At 43.4% G+C, this 27,725-nt stretch overlaps 1 long non-coding RNA gene across 1 annotated transcript; it reads right to left on the reverse strand.

Moving 5' to 3' along the window:
• Positions 1 to 7,525: 7,525 nt before the first annotated feature.
• On the reverse strand, positions 7,526 to 10,396 carry LOC141027798 (uncharacterized). The gene is made up of 3 exons (XR_012189725.1): positions 10,152 to 10,396; positions 8,727 to 8,783; positions 7,526 to 8,257 (listed from the first exon to the last, which is right to left on the reverse strand). It is a non-coding gene; the product is annotated as an uncharacterized lncRNA (long non-coding RNA).
• Positions 10,397 to 27,725: the final 17,329 nt, after the last annotated feature.

Raw genomic sequence — 27,725 nt, forward strand, 5'->3', positions numbered from 1 at the left:
CTGGGATGTGATTTTTTATACAGTTGCACAAGAACCAACTAGGTGTTGACATCCCGAACTTTTATAGTTGCACAAGAATTAATTAAGAGTTGGTATCCTCAACTTTTCAAATTATTGCACAACGGTATCATACGAATTGACATCCTCAACTTTCATAGTTGCACCAGAACCATTTGGGAGTTGGCAATCCAGCTTTTTATAGTCCAACAATAATATCACTGAGTTGGCATCCTCAACTATTTTAGTTGCACAAGAAACAATTAGAAGTTGGCATCCCCAACTTTTCTTAATAGTTGCACAACAATGCCACATGAGTTGGCACCTTCAACTTTTTTTAGGGAGGCATCTCAACTTCTGTACTTGCACAAGAAGCATTCAGTAGTTGGCATCCTCATGTATTCACATGCATCTAATTTGCTAGGTTTGCAGATGCACTTGAATGTAGTTGCACTACTTATTTGGAAGATTGTAATATTGTAGAATTCACTATTTTTCCATTTCTTGTGTTCAGACATGCTAAATTCATCATGTTCCTCGGTTCAAAAATCATTACATAGTTGAACAAACATGCAATATGAATTGCATGCAAGAGTACTTGCAGTCGCACAAAATAGTTGATGTAGTTGCACAACAACCAGTATAAGTATTTTTTTTGGAATTTTGCATACAGAATTTTAGCCAAACCAAAATGAATCTGAAATTATACGACTTGGCATCTTCAACTTTTTATGAGTTGAAGATGCCAACTACTGAAATTCAAACCCCACAAGTAGATGGATATAGCAGTGTTGTCAGTTGCACACTTGTGTTGGTTAAGTTGCACCGATACAACCAGAGTTGGTTCATTTTTTTAAGACTTCATTTTTGCATAATGTGTAGATTTTACAGGTTATGGGGATGGAGGAGCTATTGTAGAGCACACAATTTTCAGCAACGAAGTCACATATACTACTATGTGGAAAGATTAAAGAAAAAAACACTTGCAAACCAGATTCTTGTCTAGTAGGTAGTTATCTTTCCATAGTAGCTACAACACTTCTTTTGCTACATGGACTTCTGCATTATGTGTGAATAAAACTCTATGTGTGCTCTCTCCTATATGTTTGCACATTTTCTACGTTTTGTTGCACACATGTTGTAAAAGTTGGCTTGTCCCTTGATGTAGTTGCACAAAAATCAGTTAAAATAGAACAAGTACCAGATCTCCCTGTTTTGATCTCTGTTTATGCTATCTTCAACAACTATGGAGAAGCTATTTTTGCGAAGAGAAATTTGGTGAGGGCGGAATGGAAAGGCAAGGAGGAAGGACCTGAATAGGAGGAGAGAAGGATCACCTCTTTTTTCACCCTTGCTGGTGCCTACTGCCTGGTATGTTCTGATGTATCATCCCTCTCTCTCTTATTTTTTGCACCAAATTGTTCCAGATCCGCTGTTATTTAACTTTGATTCATCTGCCATGGCAACTCTGGCACTGGAGATCCAGACTTGGGAACCCCTTTGTTTCATGGGTAAGAAGGTGGGGTCAGGTAGGGGCATGGGGAAAAAGTTGATGGCCAGAGGGGCCCGAGAGCTTCAGGAGGGGAGGGAAGGGCACGTGATGGTTCGGGGACCACATCCAATGCCTGATTTGTTGGGTTTGACGCGCCTTTGTTGCTACTGGGGGAGAGCTTTTCTTTTCTGGGATCGGGGACAGGATCTTTCCTTTTTTGGCGGCCGCTTGGGAACGCTAGGGAGCAGCCAGCTGCTCCCTAGACGCGTCCGAAAACAGGAAAAATCAGTCCACGCCGAATCAAAGGATTTGAGACGGAAGAGACCGGATAATAAGGAAAGCAATGCATGCCTTCCTCAACGCGACAGAAAATAAGGAAGTTGTGCGCTGGCAAATCCTAAACTACATCATCTTCCTTCTTTTGTTCTTTTTTTCTTCTTTTTTCTTTTCTCTTTTAATTTCTTTTTCTTTGTTAAATGCATGATCTTTTTCAATTTCTTGATTTTTTTCAAAATCCGATGAACCTTATTCAAATTCGTGAACTGTTTTTCCAAATTGATGAACTTTTTTCAAAACCGATGAACTCCTTTTCAAAACCGATGAACTCTTTTCGAAAGAGATGAACTATTTTTCAAAATCGATGAACTCTTTTTCAAAATAGATGAACTCTTTCTGAAAATCGATGAAGTCTTTTCAAAATCGATGAACTCTTTTTCGATATTGCTGAACTTTTTTTGAAGAATCGATGAACTCTTTTTCAAATCGATGAATTTTTTTTAAAATGGATGAACTCATTTCAAAATCATTGAACTCTTTTTAAATCGATGAACTTTTTTCAAAACCGATGAACTTTTTTGAAAATCAATGTTTTTTCCAAAATCAATGAACTTCTTAAAAAATCAATGAAACTTTTCTCAAAAATTCATGAACTTTCTAAAAATCGATGATCTTGTTTTCAAATTTACCTTTTCTTTTTTCGAGAGAATTTATATTGGTTCTTACTAAAGAGAATGTTAAATAGGATGGTTTTATAGTACTAAACATAAGAACTCGCTTTGTCTAGTGGTTAATGCATTAAGCTGCGAATGTGTTTGTTCTGGGTTCGAATCCCAGCGCATACCATATTTTTCAATTACGGTGGGTCGGCCCGCTACTCGTCACTAGCGACCACCCGTATCGCCAGCCGGCGCCTGAAGCGCTGGTTAGGAGCACCCCTGCCTGTGGTTGGCTTTCTCACGGAGACCTTCTATTGGACGCTCGTGCATCCAATAGTCGAGCTTTCGCGCAGAGTCTACCGGACTAGGCCGGCCAAGGCGCCAAGCCATCCCATACCATAATTTTCAATTACGATTAGTTTTCTTTATTTTTTCTTTGCGTTTGCTTGCTGAGTCGGTTGGTGGGCCGCTCCGCTACGCGTCGCTAGCGAGCGCCCGTATCGCCAGCCGGCGCCTGAAGCGCTGGTTAGGAGCACCCCTGCCTGTGGTTGGCTTTCTCACAGAGAGCTTCTATTGGACGCCCGTGCATGCAATAGTCAAGCTTCCGCACAGAGTCTACCTAACTAAGCCGGCCCAACATAGTTGGAAATGTGAAAAAAAAATCCCAAAAACACGCGAGGGAGAGGATCGAACACAAGATGTACCTACAGTTTGGCGCACACATGGAGCTGATGGGTTTTTCAATCAATAACTAAAGAGCGGCGCAGTCCAACAAGAACTAGCACGAAAAGTAACTAAATTCAAAATTTCGAACAAATTTTCAAAAATATGATTTTTAAAAAAGGAATTTAGAAATACACTCTGAAATTTCTTTAGTATACGATAAAACTTTTCAAATTCCTACTATTTGTTTAATATACAGTGAACTTTTTTTCAAATGCACACAGAATAATTTTCCTATACACGATCCACACTTTTTTACATACAGTGAACAAAAATTTGGAAAACATGAGCAAACTTTTAAAAATCCAAAAAAATAATTGAAAATTTTATATGATGATTTGTTTTTACATATATATTGACCAATTTGTAATATACACTGAAGAATTTTTAAAATACGCACAGAACAATTCTGAGACATAGACTGAACAGCATTTAAGTACACATTGAATATTTTATACACTGAACAAGTATTTAAATAAATAGTGAACATATTTGTGATATGCATTGAACAATTTTAAATACACAATGAACATTAAAAAAAATATGTTGAACATTTTCATAATATAGGGTGAACATTCCCTTAAAATATACAACAATTTTTGTGTGTGTATAAACGTGCAATGAACATTGTATAATGCAGAAGTAAAAAGAACTAGCAAATATGCCCATGCGTTGCAACGGAAGAAAACACAATAAAATGACCCAAAACCCTGCCCATCTGCTCCACCGACACACATAGGTCCACGTCCTCTATTTGAACACAACACCCCACTCGTGTTACATCTTATTCTCTCTCCATGTATATGTTGATTGCAATGAATGACAACATATTAGAAACTAAAATAATGTAACTAAAAAACAAGTGTGCGCAATATTATCATAAAATGCAAAAGTTGAAAGGCTATGCTACAAAATATAGTATAAGCCGGAATTAACATCGGGGCTAGATTTGCCAATACAACGAGCAAATAGTGTGCTAATAAGTTTGCCATGAATATGTTAGAAAAGCGACAAAAGCGCTAGCACATCACTCACAAAACAAGTAAACACAACATATTGTGCAAATTAGCTAAAAAAATCACTCTCATAGAAAAATATAGCAGTCAGAAAACAGGCAGAAGTCACTCGCAAAAAAAAGGCAACATGCCATTTTGACTAAATGTTCTACTTATATCCACCCCATTATTTAATTCTGTTTTTGTTTCCTACCACGCATGTCGCAATTATATGCCTTCCATTTCTCACCACACAACCATCTCAGGGTTTAATTTCTTTTGCCTAGGTCTTTCCTTTTTCTCCCATCAACCGTTCATGCAAGTCCCTCTCTTCAATTCTGTTTCACCATGTATGTCAGAATTTATTGCGCATGACAGATTTAATGGGGCTTTTATATCAGGATTTTATTTCTTTCACCGATTTAATTGATATTTCCATTTTGCCATTCCACTCATAATGTCCCATCTCACCTAAGTGTACTTATTTTCTAGGTTGCATGTTGATTTAGACACGTGCTAACATATATAAATCGGTAGATTTTGATGTAAGAAAATCGACGTGGGACTATTTAATGGATGAACCGACATGAAAGGCTGATTATAAATTGCTGCTATGTTGCCTCGCTTAGGCATTGGGCCGGAAGAAGCAGTCCAAATAGAGGTGAGCTGCATAGCTGGGCTGACCCAAGGGCCATCTCCCCCTCCTTAACCCTAGCGCCAAGGGAGAGCGTCTGTTCGATACCCATCTTCCCTCGAGCGCGGTCACGCGCAGGAAAGGGCAGTGCCCACTCTCGGGAGAGAGTTGCGCCTCCCCATGCTCGCGCACTAACCTGCCACTCGACCTCCATTCAGGTGGAGCTCTGTTGCCCCTCTCAGCCCCCTGTTTCCCCCTCGCCTCCGTTTCATGCACACACAACTCGAGCTTCGCGACCATGGCTGCCGCTGCCATGGCCGGCAGCCCCTGCCAAGCCGCCTCCCTGCGCGCGACCAGCACCACCTTTATCCGCCGAGCCGCCCTTCTCATCTCACCTCTGTTTCCCTCACCGCACCACCTTGTCGCACTGTCCCGCGCTCGGTCGCCATTAATGTTCGGTGCTCTTCTTTCAACCTCGAGATGCAAGGAGAATGCCTAACCGGAACGACGACAGGAAGCTATTATGATGACAGGAATGAAACATTTTTCTCTGGTTATTATCCACTTAAAAAGGGACTCTGAGTTGAATACCTAAAACAACAGGGACTTTTTTGTAAAAGTTGATGACGGTGAACCGACAGAAACAATCTGTGATTTATTAGTAAGAAGAATAGATATAGATAAAGGAAAAGGGAAAACAAAAGAAAAAAAAGAAAAAAAAGAAAAAGAAGGAAACAGAAAAAGACGAAACAGCCTCGCGAGCGTGGACCAGCCCATATTGAGGCGGTGGGAGCTCAGCCTTCAGCGAAGCTACATCCTTTTGACGGGAGGTCCTATTCGGCGCGATTTCACACATTTTGCGTCAAATCATCGCTGCTTCGCACAACCCTGATCTAACAACGACCGACCGACACGGGCCGACCCATTTAGCAGGGAGACGGGCATCTCCCATCTCGGTTTTCAGAACCTTCTCGAAGGTACCCAACCGGTTTTCAGCCTGAATGTTTTTTCTTTTTCGCCCTTTTCCTGTCGTTTTTTCTCCTTTTCCCATTTCCTTTTTTTCTTTTTCTTTCCTTTTCATTTTTTCTGTTTCTCTGTTTCTATTCTTCTTTTCTTTTCTTTTTGTTCTTTTTAGGTTTATCTCTTTTTCATCAAATGCACGCATTTTTCAAATTTTGTTCATTTTTAAGAAATGATCTTCGGTTGGAACTTAGTTCAAGAATTCCAAAAAAATGAATTTTAAATATTGCTTATTTATTTTATAAAAAAACTCAAATTTTAAAATGTTTGAATTTTATGTTTTTCACACATTCAAAAACTATTTGGGAATTTCAAAAAAAAGGTCCCGCTTTCAAAATTTGTTCACCAAATTCAGAATAAGTTCATGTTTTTGAAAAATTGCTGTCATATTCAGACAAATTTCGGAGAATTTGAAAACATCTTCACATTTTTAAATTTATTTCATCAATTCAAAAAATGATCTAAAATTTTAAAAGAAGTTCCATATTGGTTCACATATTTTAAAAATGTTCATGTTTCCAAAAAATTCCGCAAATTCAAAGAATTTTTGAAACAAACTATATTTTAACAAAAAATGTTTGCATTATGAATTTTTTTTGTTCCTAATTCTGAAAAATGTTCGTGTTTTCAAAAATGAATTCAAAGTTTGAAAAAATGTTCTTGCATTTCAAAAATGTTCCAGCTTATTCATATTTGTTCACGTATTCAAAAATTGTTCATGTTTTAAAATTTTGATACCAAATTCAAACAATATTCAGGGAATTTTCAGAAAATGTTATCGTTTTGGATAAGCTGTTCATAATTTTGAAAACCACACATTTTCAAATGTTGTTCCTGTTTTTCAGAAAATGTTTCTATTTTTTAAAAGATTGTTCATAATCTCATAAGCTCTTCTCATTTTAAATTTTGTTCCTTTTTTTAAGAAATGTTTGAGAAACTAAAAAATTGTTCATGTTTTCATGAAATGTATGTGTTTTGAAAATTTTGTTCATAAATTTGAAAACTTTCGTGTTTCAAAAAATATTAAAAAATTTCAAAAAGAAAATAACTTTTGAAATTTCTAAGTAGTTCAAATATGTTGCGACTTATAGCAAAAATCAGTTTCTGAGCTCGGGCTCAGATGATCCCGAAATCTACACCATCAGCTCAAATGAGGATCCGTGCCATCAATTGTATTTCACTGTCGTATTCCTATTTTCCCAATCAACCGTTGTAGCGTAATTAATGCAACGTCGCGTTATGGTAGCGAGGCGGAACAGGCATCAGACTGATGGATCGGCGTGTTATCTGACCCAGGCTGAGCCATCAACTCCACCGGTCTCCAAACGGCGAGTAGACGGACTGGCTTTAAATGCACCCACCCACCGTCTCACCCCTCCACATCCAGACGCACTCAAAAGAAAAATCCCCATTTCATACCTACTAGCAGCGACTATTGCACTAGTCCTCCAAATCCAGTGAGACTCTGGACGCCATGTCCGACGCGTCTTCTTCACCCTAACCATCACATTTGCAAACTTGGTCAGTCGAATAAACAGAGCAATACCTTTGGAATTACATAAACCTTTGTCAGTTCAGACATGACCGCCATTTTTTTGTTCCTCCTGATTTAAGACCTAAACTGCTTGCTAAGGCACACAAAATTTGCCGACACCACTCATCCTACTTGAAATTTTTGGGGCTCTCCAAAAGGTTTGTTTTGCTATATAAACACGGTCGCCCATGTCACGTAGGTAAAGCAAGTCACCAGAAATAGATGTAACCCCAGCAAATGCAGACACATGGTCATTTCGTCTCACAACATAACCAGTTTTCACTTAGTCTAATTAGGTTCCCACCTGGGAAAATATGACATGACTATAGTTTTCCCAAAATACAAGATGGTAGGGGATTGTGCCGCAAAATGACCCAACTACTTAGTCGGGTTAATCCAACTGCCTAGCACACGCACAGCCAAAAGATACACCTACTACTATCTTCCACTTCAGTCAACGATCACATCGTACAGAAACTCTGGGGTAGCTCCTTTGTTCCCTTTCATTGTCACTATCTCGTAAGCAATCTTCTTCCGCTATCCCTGTCACAAGCCAAAAATGGGGAAACGCTCTCACTGCATTGTGTGCTCGTCATCTTGGCACAGAAAAAACCCTTGAAATATGGTTTTGCCCACCTTTCTGATGTCGTATATTTGGGTCATGTAGGGGTGCTTTCTCAGATCGTACTTATCTAACAGCGTAGCCAACGCCGTCTCAAACTCATCTTCAGTTAGCATGTGGTTCACAACCTCATGGAACTCAGCCTGGAACTCACTCTTCTTCGTGTACAGAGGGCCCAATGTCTCCTTCGTTTTCTTCAGCACATGCCATTTTTGCACCACCTATGCACAGTGCCCGGATAAACTTTGCTGATTGCCACCTCCAAAAGTAGTGATCTCATCAACAGCCTCTTGTTTGGTCATCACCTAAATTTGCGTCATATCGTTGTTAGTGTCATTTGCATATTGTAAACTCATAGCTGATGCAACTTAGCAGCTCATGCATGCACTCAATGAACCATTAACTTATAACACATGGAAAAATGAACGAATTAAAATATGAAAGCCTCGCTTTATGACCAGTTTCCCAGCTTCTGAGTTCATGAAGTTATGAGGTGGAGAATTATCTAACTTGTTTCTAATAGATAATACTTATCCAACAAATTAAGGGGGTTCTACTGTGAACACCTTTGTATCATATTCATCTTTTGGTTTCTTAATCTTGGAGATTTGGGAACTACCACATGATCTCAGATGGACTAAAATATGTTTTCTTCTTTGCGGAAAAGAAAACTAAAACACATAAATGCATGATACAACACCAGCAAGATCTGCATATAAAAGCACATGCTTTAAGTGCCAAACGTTGGAATAATCAAATATATGTTTGACATACCTTCTCCACTGCAAGAATATATAGACAAATTAAGCTGCACTCCAGTTTCCATCATCGCTGAAGATCACAGAAATAAGTAGTCTGAGAACATAACTAACGTACTAAACATGCCCAAATTTCTGCAGGTACAGCCAAACTAAACCCAAAAGAATCAGCGGCTCGTACCACACGAAGTCCAGGAACACAACACGGAACAACACTTTGACGATAATTATTGAAGTACTGGATTTGAAGTAAGAAAGTTTATAAGAAACATGTCCACAATTAATGCCTGCAGAAAATGTAATACTTGCAAGAACCTAAGAGGAAAAACCAACATCAATTTGCCACATCTGCACCAACCCGTCTCTGTAATTCCACACGAATTTGTAATTGCCGTATTACAAATTACACCATAGAATCCTAATATTGTCTTGCTCATCAAGTGTCCATACTTCTTCTCATTTCATGTACGGACATCAACAACCTTTCATAGAATCCAGGAAGTTTTTTTCTATTTTTGCACAACAAGTTCAGATTCTATTGTAGAAAAGAAAAGAAACCACACATACATCTTTTCCCTTGAAACTGAATGAACCGCAACACCAGCCCAAAGATCCTTGTTATCAAAATTCCCAAATCAGCAAAAGGAAAATAAACATCATATTTTCACTACCTGTACAACCGTAGTTGAAACATACGGAAAGCAATAGTTTTTTTCTCTTTTTTTTTACATCCTATCCAGGCTAAACCTGATGTTATTTTTAAGGAGGCCACTTCAGATTCCACATTGAATTTGCAGGTCCTTTCATAGCAAAAACACCATGCAAATATGGACTTCCGTGAGTATTATTTCGTGCTTTTAGAAACCCTACCCGTGCTTTGCTCTAAACCTATGTTTTCTTTGGTGTTTAGAACAAGCCTCTTGTCCTGGCCTCGATGCGGATTTATACATGTCTCAGTCCTACCTCCTTTCTTCTTTGAAGGAGTGCGGCAATCCAAAACCTATTCTAGCTTCAAGGTTTGTGCTTTAAAACAGAAGACTGTCCACAGTTTTTTGTATTCTAGTGTATATCAGTATTAATAGAGACACTGTTCTCGTATCAATTCACTACACTCATTATGGCTAGCTTAATTTTCTTTTGGCGGCTGTGTACCAGGTGAAAGGCAATATCATTGAAGCACTCCTGACATGCAGAGTAAAGCGAAAGCTGCAGTTGGTATGGCAATCTGAATTTTTGCAAATGCACACATTCAGTATACTAGAATCTCAACACTAATAGCAGTGTACTTTCTGCCATTCTGCCAATAAGGATCGGCTGCCAACGACTAATCTATCTAGATCATATTCTCAGTTTCTAAACGATTTTTGCTACCTAAACTGATTTTGGATAGTCAAAAGGATCAACATACAGTTAATCAGCGGCATGGGCTTTAGGTTCACACCTTTTTGTCCAACCTGGGGCCTCTGGGTTGACTCTGTCAGTTGACTGTGCCGACCTAGTTGGAGATGAATTTGGAAGACGGCGGCCTCCGCCTCGTGCCTTTTTAGGTCCTTCGTCGCCGACCCGTTGACCTCAACTAAACCCGGCATCTGAGTCTTCAGGATCGCTACGGTTGGCTTCTCTCGTGGGCAACAAGACCAAAGGAACCGGATCTGGGTGTTTAATGTGTGTGCAGATGCGCAGGAGGTGGCTTCGGGATCCGCGATCTACGACGACAAAACATGTGCCTGCTCCTCAACTTCGTCCACAAGCTTCACCAACCGGACTGTCCCCCTTGGAAGAGCTGGTTCCTCCGCAGCATCAGGGGGGACGTTGGCGACTGCTCTTTGGCTCCTTCCTTTCTCGAGGTCATCGTCCGCCGGGGGCTCCCCACGTACAGGGCCATCACCCGTGTGGCGCTTGGGGACGGGCGCACTACCTCCTTCTGGCATGACCGCTGGTGCCCCGGTGGTGCCCTCTGCTTCGAGTACGCGGCGCTCTTCTCCCACTCCACGCGCCCCAACGCCTTCGTGGTGGCGGTCGCCCTCGACGGTCTTCATCTTCAGAGACGCCTCTCCTCTGTAGCTGCTTCTCAGCTGGGAGAGGTCCGGGCTCTCATCCGTGCCCTGCAGCTTGGTGACACTCCGGACCGCCGGTTCATGGCTTGGGGCGAGGACCTAGCGTTCAGCTCACGCGCTGCGTTTCGGGTTCTCTTCTCCAATGGAGTGCTCTGTCAGACCTCCATCGACATTTGGTGCTCCAAACTTCCCAGGAAGATCAAGATCTTCGCTTGCTTGCTGGCTCGTGACCGCCTCAGCACGCGTGTGAACCTGTTCGCGAAGAACTGCGCCCCCTCTAGTATGTGTGCCTCCTGCTCCGCGGAGGAGACTGCTGTGCATATTTTCACCTCGTGCGCGCGCGCAGCCTCCACCTGGCGCCGCCTTGGACTGGGCCCCTTCGACTCGGTTGGCGGGATTCTCTCCTCGCCCCCGGGTGCTCCGACCTCGCCTCCGCTCTGGAAGGACGGACTCCTAGTGCTGCTTTGGCAGATCTGGAAAGCCCGGAACAACGCCACGTTCAACGGCGTCGACTGCGACGTTGGCGACATCCTCTCCAGAACTGCGGACGACATCATGCTCTGGAGCCACCGTTACAACGCTCCTGATCGCGCGCTGTTCCTGGAGACGCGTGCTTTTTTTTCTTTCGACCCTGTAACTCTCCCTCTCCCCCTCTTCGGTTTTTGCTGCTTAGTTGGTATTTTTTATCTCTTCGATGAAAAACTCTATATGACTGCCAAGTCTTTCGAGTAATACAACAACCGGTGGGGCCCTGGCCCCCTGTCATTCTCGAAAAAAAAAGGTAATGGCCGACGGCCAGGCCCCATTGTTAGCTACCTCATTCAGCTATGGTAGACTGTAAAACAAATACCGCGAAATACTCAGATCTTTAGGTACTAATCTGTCCACGGCAACGAGCAAAAACTCGAGACCAGCATCCTCCATTTTTCCTTGGCCGCAGGTGGCCGAAACTAGCGCCGCCGCCACCAGCTGCTCGCTTTGTAGAGGAAAGGGGATAGATGTGTTCTTGGGGGAAAAGGGAACGGAGGTGTCCACGACGACAAACGGCTCAGCTTTTCCCTAACGTCCTGTACTCGTTATCTGATCCGTGGCTCGGGTAGGAATTGCGGCGCGCGCCCACCGTCCCACACATACGGTTCGGCCCCACGGATGCACCACTGTTCCATACAGTATATCCCCGTACGTCCTTTTTTCTCTGGCGCCTGTCAGACGCGTCACACAGCTTTATTCGGATCCCGAGCCAGTAATGGACGCCACAGATATCGGGAGCAGCTGGGCTCGGCACCAAATCGCCCTGTCCCGGCTTATAGTTCATATGCACCGGGTTGCTATTTTAGTTACAAATTTCTAGGAGTTACAGTGGCTCGCTATTTTGGTTCACTGGCAGCTGGTCCTTGGTTCGATTTTTCTCAAAAAAAAGAAAGGTCCTTTGTTCGCTTCTGAGTGTTTAAAATTTGCTGTTGTAGTTTGTTTATTTAAAGTCCGTGTTGCATATATAGCATAGAAGCTTGTTGGTTAGAGCAGCTAGCACAACATGCTCATGACTGCTATTGTCGACGAACTTAGCACATTAACCACAGCGCCACGATCACTGCATTGTGTGATATGCTAAAACAGGCTATTTGACCCTTGCTTGAGTCCTATTATAAATTATTTGTAAAAAGAAAAAGTATTTTTGAAAAACAATTCAGAAATTTTTTAAAAGTTCATCAATATTTTAAAAATGTTCACACAAATCGGAAAAAGTTTGTCAATTTTTAAAAAAGTTCACCAGATTTTGAAAAAAAGTTCACGGATTTGAAAATTTTCACCCGGTTTAAAAAAAATTTAACCAGATTATAGAAAAACTTCACGGATTTGAAATTTTTTGATTGATTTTCACAAAAAAAGTTCATCAAATTTATTTATTTTTCACAAATTCAAAAAAAGTTCACCGGATTTTGAAAAAAAGTTCATTGATTCTGATAAAACGTTCATGCATTTGAAAAAGAAGAAAGAAAAAAGGAACAAAGAAGAAAGAAGAAAGAAAAAATAAAAATAAAAGGAAACGAAAAGAACAAGGAAGAAAAATAAAAGCAAACGAAAAAGAACAAGGAAGAAAAGAGTTTGTAACAAATCACAACATGTTACTTGTCTAGCTGGCAACCCTAGTGAACTTTGAGGATGGAGGTCGCGTGTTCGAGTCACACACATGCCTAGTTTTTTTTTGTAGCTTATGAAAGCATGATGGGCCGAGCCCATTTAGAAGCGCCTTTAGGCGCCCGTTCGCAAACGGGCACTAAAGCACCAAATAGGATCAGCCCCCTTTTGACGCTCGCAAGCGTCAAATAGGGATTGCCCTCCTCACGTACATGCCCATGCTAGCTAGCATGAGTTAAGCTTCAAAAAACATGGCTGGTTAGCTTGGTTGGTAGCTTCACGGTGTACACAACTGATTTAGAAACTGGGTGTTAGCATTACCGTTCGGAATTAACTGGCGTAAAATAGTGTTGCTGGAGAAGGTGATGGCCATGGGGCTGGAAGAGAAGGTGGAGCTTTTTCCAATGAGCCATCCGAGAAGATAAGGCTTTCCACAAGATTAACTGCCCCAAAAGGGGATGGTGCGCAAGTGGGACTACATGCGCCTTCATTGTCACTTGTTCCTGGTCTATACAATATCTTTCTATACCTATATTTTTCTCCCCAATGGACAGAAATACGTCCTATTTTCATAACTTTGCCTCAGCTAGAAGAAAAAAGAATATCATCAAGCGATTAAAGAGTGAGATTAATATATGGGTGGAAGGCAATCATAATTTAAAAGGTTTGATATATGATTACTTTTCTGGGCTTTTTGCTAGTGACTCGATGATTCCGGACCCGGACTTGCTGGCCTCTGTTAAATTGGTGGTCTCGGAGAATATGAACGAAATTCCGATTGCCCCCTATATAGCAGAAGAAGTGGAAAAAAAACGCTATTTCAAATAGGAGACTTGAAAGCACCTGGGCCTAATGGACTTCATGCTATATTTTAAAGCCATTCGGCATATTATCGGTGATGAACTGACAAAGAAATCCTCGGAGCGGTTAATATGAGGAAAGTACCTACATGATGGAATTCTACTAATATTACCCTCATTTCGAAGGTTCAGGTACCAGAAACAATTATGCAATACCGCCCTATTAGTCTTTATAATGTTGTTTACAAAATCATATCAAAGATGCCTGCAAATAGATTGAAAAGGATCCTGCCTGAGATTATATCACCCACCCAAAGTGCATTTGTTCCTGGGAGACTAATAACAGATAATGTGCTAGTTGCTTTTGAATGTTTCATGCTATCAAAAAGAAAACACACATGTCGGCTGGCTTGTGTGCTGTAAAGCTTGACATGCATAAAGCATATGACGGAGTGGAATGGGGGTTTCTGAAGGCAATGATGCAGCGTATGGGTTTTCATGGACATTGCTTTAAATTGATGATGGAATGTGTGTCATCTGTCAGTTATAGAGTAAGAGTAATTGGAGCGGAGACTGAGGAATTTACACCAACCCATGGGTTGAGACATCGTGATCCTTTATCCCCTTACATGTTCCTTATTTGCTCCGAGGGCCTATCTAGCATGTTATTACATGAGGAAGAGATTAGTGGCCTCGAAGGTGTAAAAGTTTGCAGAAATTCTCCCTCTGTTTATCACCTTTTTTTGCAGATGATTCATTAATTTTGATGAAGGAAAATTTGGAAAATGCAAACACACTGAAATACGTTCTGGATATGTATTGTCAGAGTTCGGGTCAATTAGTCTCAACCGCTAAATCTAGCATTTTCTTCAGCCAAAATACTTCAGTGCTGGTAAGAGAGAATATTTGTAATCAAGTGGATATATTGACTCAGGCCCTCACTGATAAATACCCGGGGTTGCCTTCCATGGTGGGAGTGGACAGGAGTGACTATTTTCAACATCTTGTTGATCGGGTATGTGAGAAGCTAAAGGGCTGGAAAGAAAAGATGTTATCTGTTGGGGCCAAGGAGACTTTGTTGAAAGTTGTGGCATAGACAATTCCCTCGTATGCAATGTCAGTGTTTAATTTGCCTTTGGGAATTTGCAAATCTATTACTGATGAGATTGTAGCCTTCTGGTGGGGAGATGGTGAAACAAAGAAAAAGATGCATTGGATGGCTTCGTGGAAGATGTGCATTCCGAAGAGGATAGGAGGTATGGGCTTCGGGACCTTCATAGGTTTAATCTTGGTATGTTAGCAAAGCAATGTTGGCGACTAATCCAGAATCCAGAATCTTTGTGTGCCCGTGATTTCGGTGCAAAATACTTCCCGCATGGTGATATTCTAAATGTAGAGCCAAAGGGTGGCTCTTCTTATATATGGCAAAGCATTTGTGCAGGCATCCAGACCTTTCAAAGGGGGTATATTTGGAGAGTGGGAACATGTCATAACATTAATAGTTGGAGAGATTCATGGATTCCAACAAGCAACAACAAGAAGATTATCACTCCTAGAGGGCAAAATTTGTTATCCAAAGTAGAAGACCTCATTGACCCACATACTAGATACTAGGATGAAAAATTAATCCATGATGCATTCTACCCTATTGATGTGCATCGCATATTAAAATCCCTTTGAATGTCGAGGGAATTGACGACTTTGTTGCGTGGCACTATACAAAGTCTGGTACATTCTCAGTTCGATCTGATAGGGAATGGGAGCATAAGTTTGTACAAGTACATATGCATGCCGAGGATGCCCAAGGTCAAGAAAATCCTAACCCCATTTGGGCTGACATTTGAAAAGTTAAGGTGCCGGCTAAGGTTAAAATTTCCTTTGGAACGTATTACATGGGATCCTTCCCTGTAAAGGTGTACTGGCAAACAGACATGTTTTAACACAAGCACAACACCCAGTCTTCTTGAGGGGAACCGAGGATATTCAATACTGTCTTTTCAAGTGTAAGAGGGTTAATTTTTTTCCGGAACAATTGGATCTAACAAAGACGAGGAAGGCCATATGTCGAGTCTGACCGGGTTCTGTTAACTTGAATCAAATTATAGATGAGAACTTAGGGAAGAGTATTGGAGGTATACATATACCTGAGCTTGTGGCTGTGGCATCTTGGTACCTTTGGCGGCAACCTCGGCAGCTAACAAAGGGTGCATCAGTATTGCCAGCAGATAGAACAACAACATCCATCAGAGCAATTGCCACAAATTTCTAGAGAGCAATTGAAAAGAAGGACGAAAGGAAGAAGGTACCCAAAAAGTGGTGTAAACCGTTGCATGGCTTTCTGAAAGTTAATGTAGATGCTTCATTCCACATAGAAGACCGATGAGGAGCAACTGGGGCAGTCATCAGAGATGAATTGGGTTATTTTGTAGCTGCTGCAACATGGTTCATTTTACATGTTTCCAATGCGGCTTCTGCTGAAGCAATTGCTCTCAGGAATGGTATTAATTTGGATGCTCGAGGATAGAAGTTGAGTCACATTGTGAACTTGTGATTGATGCAGTAAAAGATCCTTATAGATTCAATGGTTCCCAAGTAGCACCAATTGTTGAATGCGCTCAACTCTCTTGTGACTTCGGACAAGTGAAATTTTCTTTATGCAATCGAAAAGCAAATAGTTTAGCAGATGCTTTCGCTAAGCAAGCATATATGCTTAAGAATTCTTCTGTTTAGGAAGATGACCCGTCTGATTTCATTTCTTCTTTGATTGTAAATGACGTTGCTACACTACAAAAAAAATACACTTCCGTGATGATACGTGTTTGTCACAGTAGGTCACATTTTCTGTCATCCATGTACATCCATGACAAATTTATGACAGAATCAAGATAGTCATACCTGTGCTGTCGTAGAAGTGTTCCATGACATTACCAAAATTATCATCACGGAAGTGTCCACTTCCATGACGATAAATCGCGCGTCACAGAAGTGCTTTCGTCAAGGGTGACCGACACGTGGCATCCACCGTAACGGAACACCGTTAAGCTATCGGGTCCGATTTTGGATCCGATAACCCGTTAACAGCCCCAACCAATGGGGATTTTCCACATGTAAAATCATCATTGGCTGGAGGAAACACGTGTTGGCTCACCGTTGGGACAGATGTCATCCACTCATTGGACCCAAAGCGCCTATGATACGTCGACACGTGGCACGGCCCAACAGAGGCCCATTCCTGTGAAAAGGCCGGCCCGTTTGACTTGGTCAAAAGGTGGTGGGCCAGCCCACGGCAAGCCTGTTAACGGCATGTTCGCATATAGCCCATTTACAGCCCGCTAACCCAGGGCCCGTTTACGGCCTATCCGAATTAGGCCCAGTAGCGTCATCTGGGCCGTCCAATATAATTCCAACCCGTTTTAACTTCCGGCCCATGTATGGCCCATGACGTATTTCGGCCCATATGAGTCCCTTTGTAACTCTTGGCCCATTAATGGCCCGTGGTGAAACCGGCCCGTAATGAACAGTGTATCGCTTTATACCCATTAGCGGCCCATTATTCCATTGGGTCGTTTCCAGCCCGTGTTACCTTCGGCCTTCTGAGGGCCCATTTATTCTTGGGCTCATTTCCAGCATTCAGTTACTTACGGCCTATTACTGGCCTTTTCTGCTTGTGGGCCAAATTCAGCCCGTGGATACAGTCGGCCCGTTTGTGGCCCGTTAATCTGTTGGGCCATTTTCATAGCATCATCAAATATAGCCTATTAACGGCCCGTTATGGTCAGCCCATAAAACGTATGGTTTCCACTCTAGCCCGTTTACGACCCCTTATACGGCCCGTACAAGTCCCATAGATGAGACGACCCGTAGAAGGCCTATGGATCCTACGGGACGTAGAAGGTCCATTGACCCGACGGCCCATAGAAGGCCCATTGATCCGACGGCCCATAGAAGGCCCATGGATCCGCTGGCCCATAGAAGGCCCATGGATCCGACAGCCGATAGAAGGCCCACGGATCCGACAGTCCATAGAAGGCCCATGAATCCGACGGCCATAGAAGGCCATGGATCGTCCATCCCGTAGATGGCCCATGGATCGTACGGCCTGTGGAGGGCCATGGTCACTACAACGTTTGGGCGAGTTGGCCCCCGTTTGAACGATATAGCATATTCAAATAATTATCCTACTCTATACTATCACCTCTAAAAAACATACACTATACAATAAAGAGACTAAGGCATAGAAACGTAGAATAATCCTACACTATACAATAAAGAAATTACAGCCGATTATACCCACTGGGCATTATGGTTCGGCACCAGTGATAATAAAGCATACACAAACAACAAATTACATACACTGGGCAAATACAACTCATATATCATGGACGCGCATCAACATAACTTACCATTTGAACTATAATCTCTTCAGAAAATAGGATTGGCCGGATTTAGATAGCACAAATTTCAGTCTGCAAAATCTCCAATTCCTTCGTTGTTACCTCAGTGTCTTGTTTCATTTTTTGACTCCTTCATCTAATACCTGCATGTCCAGTCTCAACTTGTTGATTGTACATTCAGAATCATGTACACGTTGTCTTGCCACCTCTAGTTGATGCTCGAGAACATCAGCACATTCCAATTCCAATCCATAATCATTCGGTAATGGCCATGCCGCACTGCTCGCAGATCTGTGTTGATGTCACTTCATTCTGAAATGTTTCTGTAAGTACACATGACTAGGGTAAAAATATAGTTACAACAGTGAAGCGAGCAAGACAGACTATTTTATACATGGCAAAACAGGACTAATAATAATGTTACACGTCATGAAGCATAAGCAGGTGATATTTTAGAAATTATAAAAAAGGTAGTATGTGCAGCCTGTATACAGAAATCTCTCTTAGCTCACCAGAGGAGCATGATGTTGGGGCCCAATCCAAAACACAGACAAGTTACAAATTTAGACAGCACGTTGCGTAGAAGTAAGCAAGCAGTTGGCCATTCTGTAGCTCAATTAAAGTCTTAGGGAGCATAATGAACAGCAGAGGATTTCATACAAACATACTACAGCAAGCAAAACTATGCAATCATTAGCCTAGTATAAACTACATTGTGAGCCTCATTCAATAATAGTTGGTTAATAGACTTCAAAGCTTCAGGCACACTTCGGCAGAGTAATTAAATGGTAAGGCCTTTAATTATGTCAACTAATAGTTATACAAGTACCCAACATCAGGCATCATTTTTTGGGTATCTCATTAACTGAGGACAAATAAAGAAATTGAAAAGAGCAAATTAACTATGCCTGAAACAAACAAGGAATTGAACTGTTGAGTTGGATACAGTGACTTACCTTAACAGGTTGAAGAGGCTCAGCGCAGCTCCTACTTCTCTTGCAAGGCTCCTTCCTAACATCTTGTACTTGGAAATCCTCAATCTTATCTTCATTGCACCCCCTCTGCAAGGTGACACAAACTAGTTACTTGTCTCCTTGGAAGATAAATATGCATACTTTCCAGTCTGTGAACACAAAAGGATGAGAATATAACAAAACAACACCACATAATGAAACATGCCGCATATCTTGCACTTGCACACAATGAAATGAGCATTTACTATGTCTGCACTATGTAAAAACTAGGCATACCTTCAAACTGGATCTCCAGGTACTCTTGGAGAGCCTACTTTAGTGTACAGACAAACCTTTATGTCACCCGTGAGTTAGAAAAGGCCCCACTACAGCATCCTTTAGTGTTTAAATCGTTGACAAGCTCTGTTAGAGTGTTAGGTCAAGAACATCAAGTAATCAAAGCAAACAGTCCTAGTATGGGTGGCTGATGCAAACAAGCAATTGAACAGATGTGTGAGCAAATCTTACATATCAAGAAAAGAAGCAAAGAAGGAGGCTTAAAGACCATCACTTGACTGACCAGATTTAAGGGGCATTTAAACATCATATGTAACGTATGAACTAACATAAACATTGCATATTCCAGATTCTACAATGGAATGCACATGTATTAGGTTATGCCATGTATGATGATGCCTAAATGTACACTATAGCAGGCAGGAGTGATTCATCATTGCACGCACAATTTAATTGCAGGTTAAGGGCCAGTTCTATTCCGCCTTTTCAGGGCTTATTGTCAAAATAAGCCATAAAAGATGTAAAGAAGTCATTTTTGAGTTATGGGCTTGGGCTTAACTAATTTCTCTTTCGAGGGGGGTGTTTTGGGTAGAACCTCACTAAAAATTGAAGGGAAGGGGAATAGTAAAATGGCTCTGTTGTCTGCCTATATTACACTCAAAATGCAACTGGTGACGCCCGCGTCACACCTCACCCTCAAGTAAAAACAAACACGCAAGCGTTCATTGCCCTGCCCGCTTGCATCTCCTCTCCCCTTTCCCTCTACCTCGATCCCCTGCCTACAGCACTAGGGTTCCTCCAGCAAGCCGTCGCCACTGGTCCCATCTGGCCTGGTCCTCGACGATGCTCTGTCCAGCTAGGCTACATGGCCGGCGGGTAGGGGCAAATCTCCCTGGCTGCTCCTCCCTCTGGTGCCGCCCCTCATTCTCATGGTCTCCAGCAGCTGCTCCACTGTGGTTCGTCCAACGCACTACTCCGGCGGGCGCTGCACAACTACGGCTGATGCCACACTGTGGCAGAAGGCACCTTATTCCCCCTCCCCTCCTCCCAGGCCATGGCCTTGAGGTGCTGTTGAAGGATGAGCTCATCCAACAAGGTGAGGATCTCCTCTGATTTTTTGCCAAATTTTCATTCTGATCCACTATACGATGAATTGCTATGAGCTGCTTCTGCTGCTGCTATATGATGCATTGCTATGAGCTGCTCCTGCTGCTGCTATATGATGAATTGCTATGAGCTGCTACTGCTATATGATGAATTGCTATGAGATGCTGCTGCTGCTGCTATATGATGAATTGCTATGAGCTGCTGCTATATGATGAGTTGCTATAAGCTGCTCCTACTGCTGTTGTATGATGAATTGCTATGAGCTGCTCCTGCTGATGCTATATGATGAATCGCTATGAGCTGCTCCTGCTGCTGCTATATGATGAATTGCTATGAGCTGCTCCTGCTGCTGCTATATGATGAATTGCTATGAGCTGCTCCTGCTGTTGCTATATGATGAATTGCTATGAGCTGCTGCTGGTATATGATGAATTGCACACTGATGCTGCTGTATGATGAGTTGCTGCTGCTGCTATATGATGCTTTCAGGTGATGCTGCTATATGATAATAACCAGCCACTTGGACCATCGAATTTCAATAAATAATTGTTCTTCATTTAAATGTGGGTCATGAGTTTTTCGTTTAAATTAGGCAATGGGATCTCTATGGAAAACATTGACCAAAGTAGATTGTGCCAAGTAGATGGTATCTTTGTATTTGCATTTTGAGCAAATAGTGATGGTCTGTTTTCCTATCATATTAATTACTGCACTGGGTTCAAGTTTTGATGTTCGCAAGTCAAATTAATTTTCATATGGGCAGCAAAATGAAAAAATATAATGCAATCTAGACTTTTCACTTATCATACCAAAGATAAGTTGAAAACGCAATGAAAATAACTGGTTGGCTTATTACATGGAGCTTATATTTACAGGTGCTTATTTTCTTAGGATAACTCGTAATAACTGTCCCTAAGAAACTTGGCCAATAGAACTGACATACAAATAACATGTCACGATGATTGCAATGGAGGAGTGACGTACCATAGCACACTGTATAGGCTCACCGCTGGCTCTCCTTTTTTTTGCGATGGTCCATGAAATTGCCACATACATCTTGTACTTTTTCATTGTGTAACCCAATCTGCAAGTTGTCACGGCTAATTTCAGACATCTCTACATGATAATACATTGCATATCCCTTGCACATATTTAAACCACCAATTAATGATTGTGTGCGTAGCATAAACTAGCCATGACTCTGTGTGCTGGACTAGCAGGCACTCTAAGGGAGCCTAATGTAGTGTACTGGAATTCCTACATGCCACCTACGATTTTGTGTAATGTACTGCCTCTGTTCCTAAATATATGTCTATTTAGAGATTCCAGTATGGACCACATACAGATGTATATAGATGTATTTTCGAGTGTAGATTCGCTCATTTTGCTCCGTATGTAGCCTATATTGGAATCTCTAGAAATACTTATATTTAGGAACGGAGGTACGAGGTACTATCATGTATGACATCTACATATCTAATTTAGCAGCCAGTAGTAGAAATCATTGTCTGCACAAAGGGATTACTGGTCGAAAATCCTAGCAAAGCACGCTGGCAGGCACAAAACAATACAAGAGAGAGAGAGACGCTTACAAGATCATAGCAATGCCTCGGTCCAGGATCTTGGTTGGCCAAGCTGTTAGATCCAGAAGAAACATTGTCCTTGTAGTTTTTGCCAGCTGCATAATAGGTAACAGCGACCTGTTAGTATATTTGAAGTACATCGGGCAGGTGATGCTGGACGGGTTTAAAGGTGACAAGTACCTAGGCCGTGGCGGGTGCTTGGCATCTCGCCAGATGGTGGGAATCAGGTTAGAAACGTCAAGGGTGATGACGCTGTGCTGGCTGTCGGGGTCCGGTAAGGAGATCTAGAACAGTCGAGTAGGGTGTTTGTGGAGCGGCTCCGGTAGGGTGGACTATGGTTTGGGCAAAGCGGATCTGTGGCCATGGACGAGGGCGTAGGTGAAGCTGCTCCGGTGGTTGGGTTAAGGATGGTGTCGACGATACGGATCTGCGGCCGTGGACGGGGCGTCAGAAGCTGCTCCGGTAGGTTGGATGAGGGTGCGAGGAAGCGGATCTAAGGCCGTGGACTTGTGAGTTGGCAAAGCGGCCCCGGTAGGGTTGAAATGGTATAGGCGAAGCTACTCCGGTGGGGTTGACGATGTTGTCGGCGAAGCGGCTCCGGCAGGGTTGAGGAAGGTGTCGGCGAAGAGGATCAGAGGCCGTCGACGCGGGCGTCGGTGGGGCGGCTCCGGGGGGTGTGTGGACGAAGCGTCTCCGGTGGGGAGTACGAATGAGCCGCTGCAGATGCGCTGAGGTTGACGAGAGTACCGGCGAAGCAGATCCGGCGCCGTGGACAAGGCCGGCACTGAATGGGCTGTGGTATAGTGGTGGATGAGCAGTCTACTTGTTTCTAGGGGAGGTGGGAGGGGTAGATGCGGCCGCAGAAGCAGATCCGGCGAGGTGGACGCCGCTGGCAGTGAATGGGCTCTGGTACGCCGGTGGATGAGCAATCTAGGGTTTCGAGAGGGGAGGGGAGAAAGGCCGATGAAGTACGGACGGCGTGATGTGAGATGCTCTGGTGCTATGGAGTTAGTCGTTTTTGCGGGAGGGGGAGAGGAAATGGGGGTGCCGTGTAGTGGGGGGGACCGGAAGTTACCAAAGCAGCCCCGATCTATTATGTAGATGAGGGCGGTATTGTAACTGTTGGTCTCCGTGCACCAAGGACAAAAGGGGAATTTCGCATGCTAAAGACTAAGGTGGCAGAAATTTTAGAAGGAGGCGGGAGATTTCGCCGCCCGCGGGATCGTTCGTATCCAGTTTCAACTAATTTTGGACCGTGCTAGCGGGAAGGTCATTCGAGACTGTGTACACGGGGCACGCGTCAGCAATTAATAACTGGTGTGAAGTCCACCCCAGAAAAAAAGACAATAACTCAGGATGATGCGCCGATAACTTGGATGTTCACACGGGCGCGTCCAATCGTACGGGTGTAGTGGCGCGCTCACAAAAAAGGGATCAAACGCTCATCCTATGTATTTCTCATGTAAATAGATAATTTAGTGCAATTGGTTATTTACTTTAAACATAATGCATTGACGTGTTAGTGTAGAGGTGCACAAAAAGAAATGGATATTGTAGTCCGCTACTTAAAAGTGTTACCTCATATGATTACATAGCCTCCATTTCATAAATTGCGTACCCGTTGAATTCATATATGAATATTACATATATTACTTCATAATAGAACCTTAAATCATCCAAGACTAATGATTTTGAATGCAAGAGTAACAATGGTGCATGTACATGATAGCTACATTGGTTGTTTGAAGAAACATCACTGTAACTTTGGCATGCACAACTGAAAAGGTTTATTTAAATAGAAATTTTTTTGATATGTGAGTGTCCAATCTTTATAGAGTTGAATCGATATTGTACCTTTGGCCACGATACGAAGTAGATATTGATTTATGTTCAAGCGATGCACGTCCACGATCGCTAGATAGTGATACGTGAATGATTGTGCAATCTCTCTCATACACATACATATCTCATTTCCCTGTGGGCATCGGAATCACACACGCGCACTTCATGTATTTCTCTCTCTCTCTCTCTCTCACACACACACACACATGCGCACGCGCGTGCACACACACATTGTTTCTCGCTTCATTTTTTCAGGCACTTGCATGCACACAATTTTGTTTATCTTCGTGATGCTTTAAGTATGCCTCGCACAAATGCTATCTACCTATCCCTTAATATAGCTAGATATGTGTCACACAAACTCCTTCTCCCTACTAGCAAGATGCCCATGCGTTGCATCGAACATCAAGATGCATTTGTATGAGTAGTTTATCTTGTGGGAGAAAAGGATAAACGAGGGAATGCCTTATTTGCAAATGCGGAGAGGGGTGTGGGTATCTTTTTGCAAAATTGCCACAGTTTCCTTCCTATCCGTCAGGTATAAATCAGATGGCCTATATTGCAGGATGGCAGGAACACCATCATCACCAACTCTGTTTTTTATAAGAGTAGGGATATGTAAGTGTCACTGCCCCCCCCCCCCCGACACACACACCCACACCCACACAACCACACACGCACACACACTTCCCAACACCGAAGGAGTAGGGTGACACCTCGATCTTGATACTAATATATCGACTGGCTTCTCTCTCAAACACACACACGCACACACTACCCGACACCGAAGGAGTAGGGCTGCACCTCGATCTTGATAGTAATCTATCTACTCCTCTTTCAAACACACACACACACACACACACTCGCTAGTTGTGCATCTGTGCCTACCGCGGACACTCTCGATGCGTCTTTCTCTCCCTCCCCCTCCCCCCCACCCCAACAATGACAGCAGAAGGGTGACAACTCGATCTGATCGTAATTTGTCAATTGGTTTCTCTCTCGAACATTGTGTCTCTGTGCCTCGCTCAGTAGCCCCCTCGATATGTAGACTTCTCGCACGCGCACAACTGTAGTGACGATGACGCTGAACCCAGTGTGCCTCATTTTTACCGGCCTCATGTGATAGTTTTCACCCTGTTTTCTGTTAATTAACAAGGCAACCTTTTCTCTGTTACTACTAGTGAATCTGAAATCATTCGGGGCAGACATAAAATATATCACTTCAACCCAATTATCGCAGTAACTATTTTAAAAGAAACTAGCTAGATGCCCGTGCGTTGCACGGAACAACAAGATGCATTTGTATGAGTAGTTTATCTTGTGAGAGAAAAGGATGAACGAGGGAAGGCCGTATTTGTGAACGTGGAGAGGGGTGTGGGTATATTTTTGCAAAGTTGCCATAGTTTTCTTCCTATCCGTTAGATATAAATCCGACAGCCTATATTGCAGGATGGCACGCACACCATCATCACCAACTCTGCTTTCTACTCCCTCCGTTCCTAAATATTTGTCTTTTTAGAGATTTCAACAAGTGACTACATATGGAGCAAAATGAGTGAATCTACACTCTAAAATATGTCTACATACACATCCGTATGTGGTAGTCCACTTGAAATCTGAAAAAGACAAATATTTAGGAACGGATGGAGTATAATAGTAGACATGGAGATATATCTCCAGCATGGTCTACAACAAAAATGTACTGCACTGGTTAGCGCCGGATGCTCGCAACGCGATGACATGAGTTCGAACTCTGTCTTTAACTTTAGATTTTTATATTATATATTACTTATTTAATATATACTTCTTTCGCTATGGTACTGGCAGTGGAACCCACAGAGTACTTAGAATACAAGATTAAGGATGGACTTGTTTATTTTTAACTTTCTGTACGAAGCTGTAGCCACCCTGCAAGTCACGTGTACACTGTACATGCAATTAACTTTTTATAGAGGGACAATCATACACGCAATTAACTCAAATGGATTGGATGTCACTATTATTTCCAGCATAAGAGCATCTTCAACGGCAACCGGCAAATTTCCTCCCGCTTCCTTCCGCGGAGGACGACATCAAACGCCAGCGGCATACATTTTCACAACTCTAACCAACCAGATGAAATTCGTGCAAACACGGACTGATTTCATATAAGCATGAAGGATTTCGTATAAAAAAGCCAGATCTTCATATAAACATGATGAATTTCATTACATTTACATGAACTAAGCGGTGCCAATCCGGCTCTCTTGGTATAATTAATACTCCCTCCGTCCGGAAATACTTGTCCTAGAAATGGATGTATCTAGACTTATTTTAGTTATAGATACATACAATTTATCCATTCTTAGAACAAAAATTTCCCACCAGCTAGAGAGGGAGTACATAATCTAAATGGCCGCCCGCGGATCCCTTTGTCTTCCTCATGTCCGGCAGACACTTTGCGGGGTCGACGAAGGTCCTCGGAAGAGACGAAGAAACAAAGAAACCACCTGAATGCGCAGTCGTCGCCTCGGCGGTGGCCTTCATGGGACCCAAGTGGGGGCGGCCTCCCGTGTTCTACTTCTCCTCGATGATGGTGGCGGACACGGAGAAGCTGGCCACCGACTCGTCGCTCTCCACGCACCCGGCTTCTGTCTCTGCCTGCATGGCGCTGCCGCAGGCACGGGAGGCGCGCCCACAGACACGGGAGGCGCGACACCGCAGACACTGGTGGCGCGGTACGATGCGGCAGCGACGACGCCCATACCGGTGTGCTCGCCTCCGTGCCGGCGTGGAGAAACTCGCCACTCCTCATCGAGCTGAACTGGAGCGGCGAGTTGCTGAACCACGCGCCTGCTTGGGGCGGCAACTGGCTCCGTCGGGCCAAGCGAAGTTGGTGAAGCACCGAGCGGCCTCACCCGTATCCGGAGGGCTCGGCGGGCCACCCAGCCGGGTAATATGCCAGAGAACGGCTCCTCGGAAGCCATCGGAAGAGTGGAGAAAATGGTGAAGGAGGAGATGGGGGAGCGGCGGAGGGGTGCGATTCTTGCCCGCCGTCTGTCTGGCCTCGTGTAAATAAAGGGCGGACGGTAGGAGCTTGGCCGGCGTCTGGCCTCATTTAAACTGAGGGCGGACGGGAGGAGCTCAACTGGTGTTGCGTTTAATTCTGGCCCGCTCATGAACGGATGTGTGGCCGGAGTAGGTTTCTCGGTTTGCATGCGGGTTTAACGGAGGGGTTTGATGGAGGCGAGGAGGCGTGTTCAGCCGGGCGTGTAGCGGGCGGCGCAGTACTATTCGATTTGACAGCGGGCGGCGCAGTTCCTGATACGGCTTTAATGCAGACGAGGGAGGGAGTAGCAGTTCCCAAAATGTTGAACGGCCAATGCATCCTCCTTCAATTAATGCATGAGGGAAGTAATGGGAGGAGGACCGGGAAAAGAGGCTGCACGATGTGATTGCAACGCAGTTTGCCCTCATATAAAGGTGGCCCTCCATTCCAATGCATCTACCACATTGTACGCACCTAAGTATTTGCCTAAGCACCTACACTAAGCGCAAAAGTGCTCACTCCAGACCCATGGCGGCGATGCGCGCGAGCGCGCAGCGGCTGTGCCAGATGGTCCATGACGTCGGCCTGTGGCATGGCGCCGAGGATCGTCTTCAGACGGTGTTGGAGACAGGCTGGTGGATGGCCGCCGTCGACGCCAACTACGACTGTCAGTTGGACCAAATGATCGTTGCCACCACCAACAAGTTCACCGTCCTCAAGAAGCTCGCGGATGACATCGCCGTACTCCTCCAGCCCGCGCGCCCAGGCTCCTCATTACCTGCCACCCTAATCGGCCTCCATGGCCGGAACCTCTT

Source organism: Aegilops tauschii, chromosome 7 (genome assembly GCF_002575655.3).
Source record: "Aegilops tauschii subsp. strangulata cultivar AL8/78 chromosome 7, Aet v6.0, whole genome shotgun sequence".
In the NCBI taxonomy this organism is placed as follows: Eukaryota; Viridiplantae; Streptophyta; class Magnoliopsida; order Poales; family Poaceae; genus Aegilops; species Aegilops tauschii.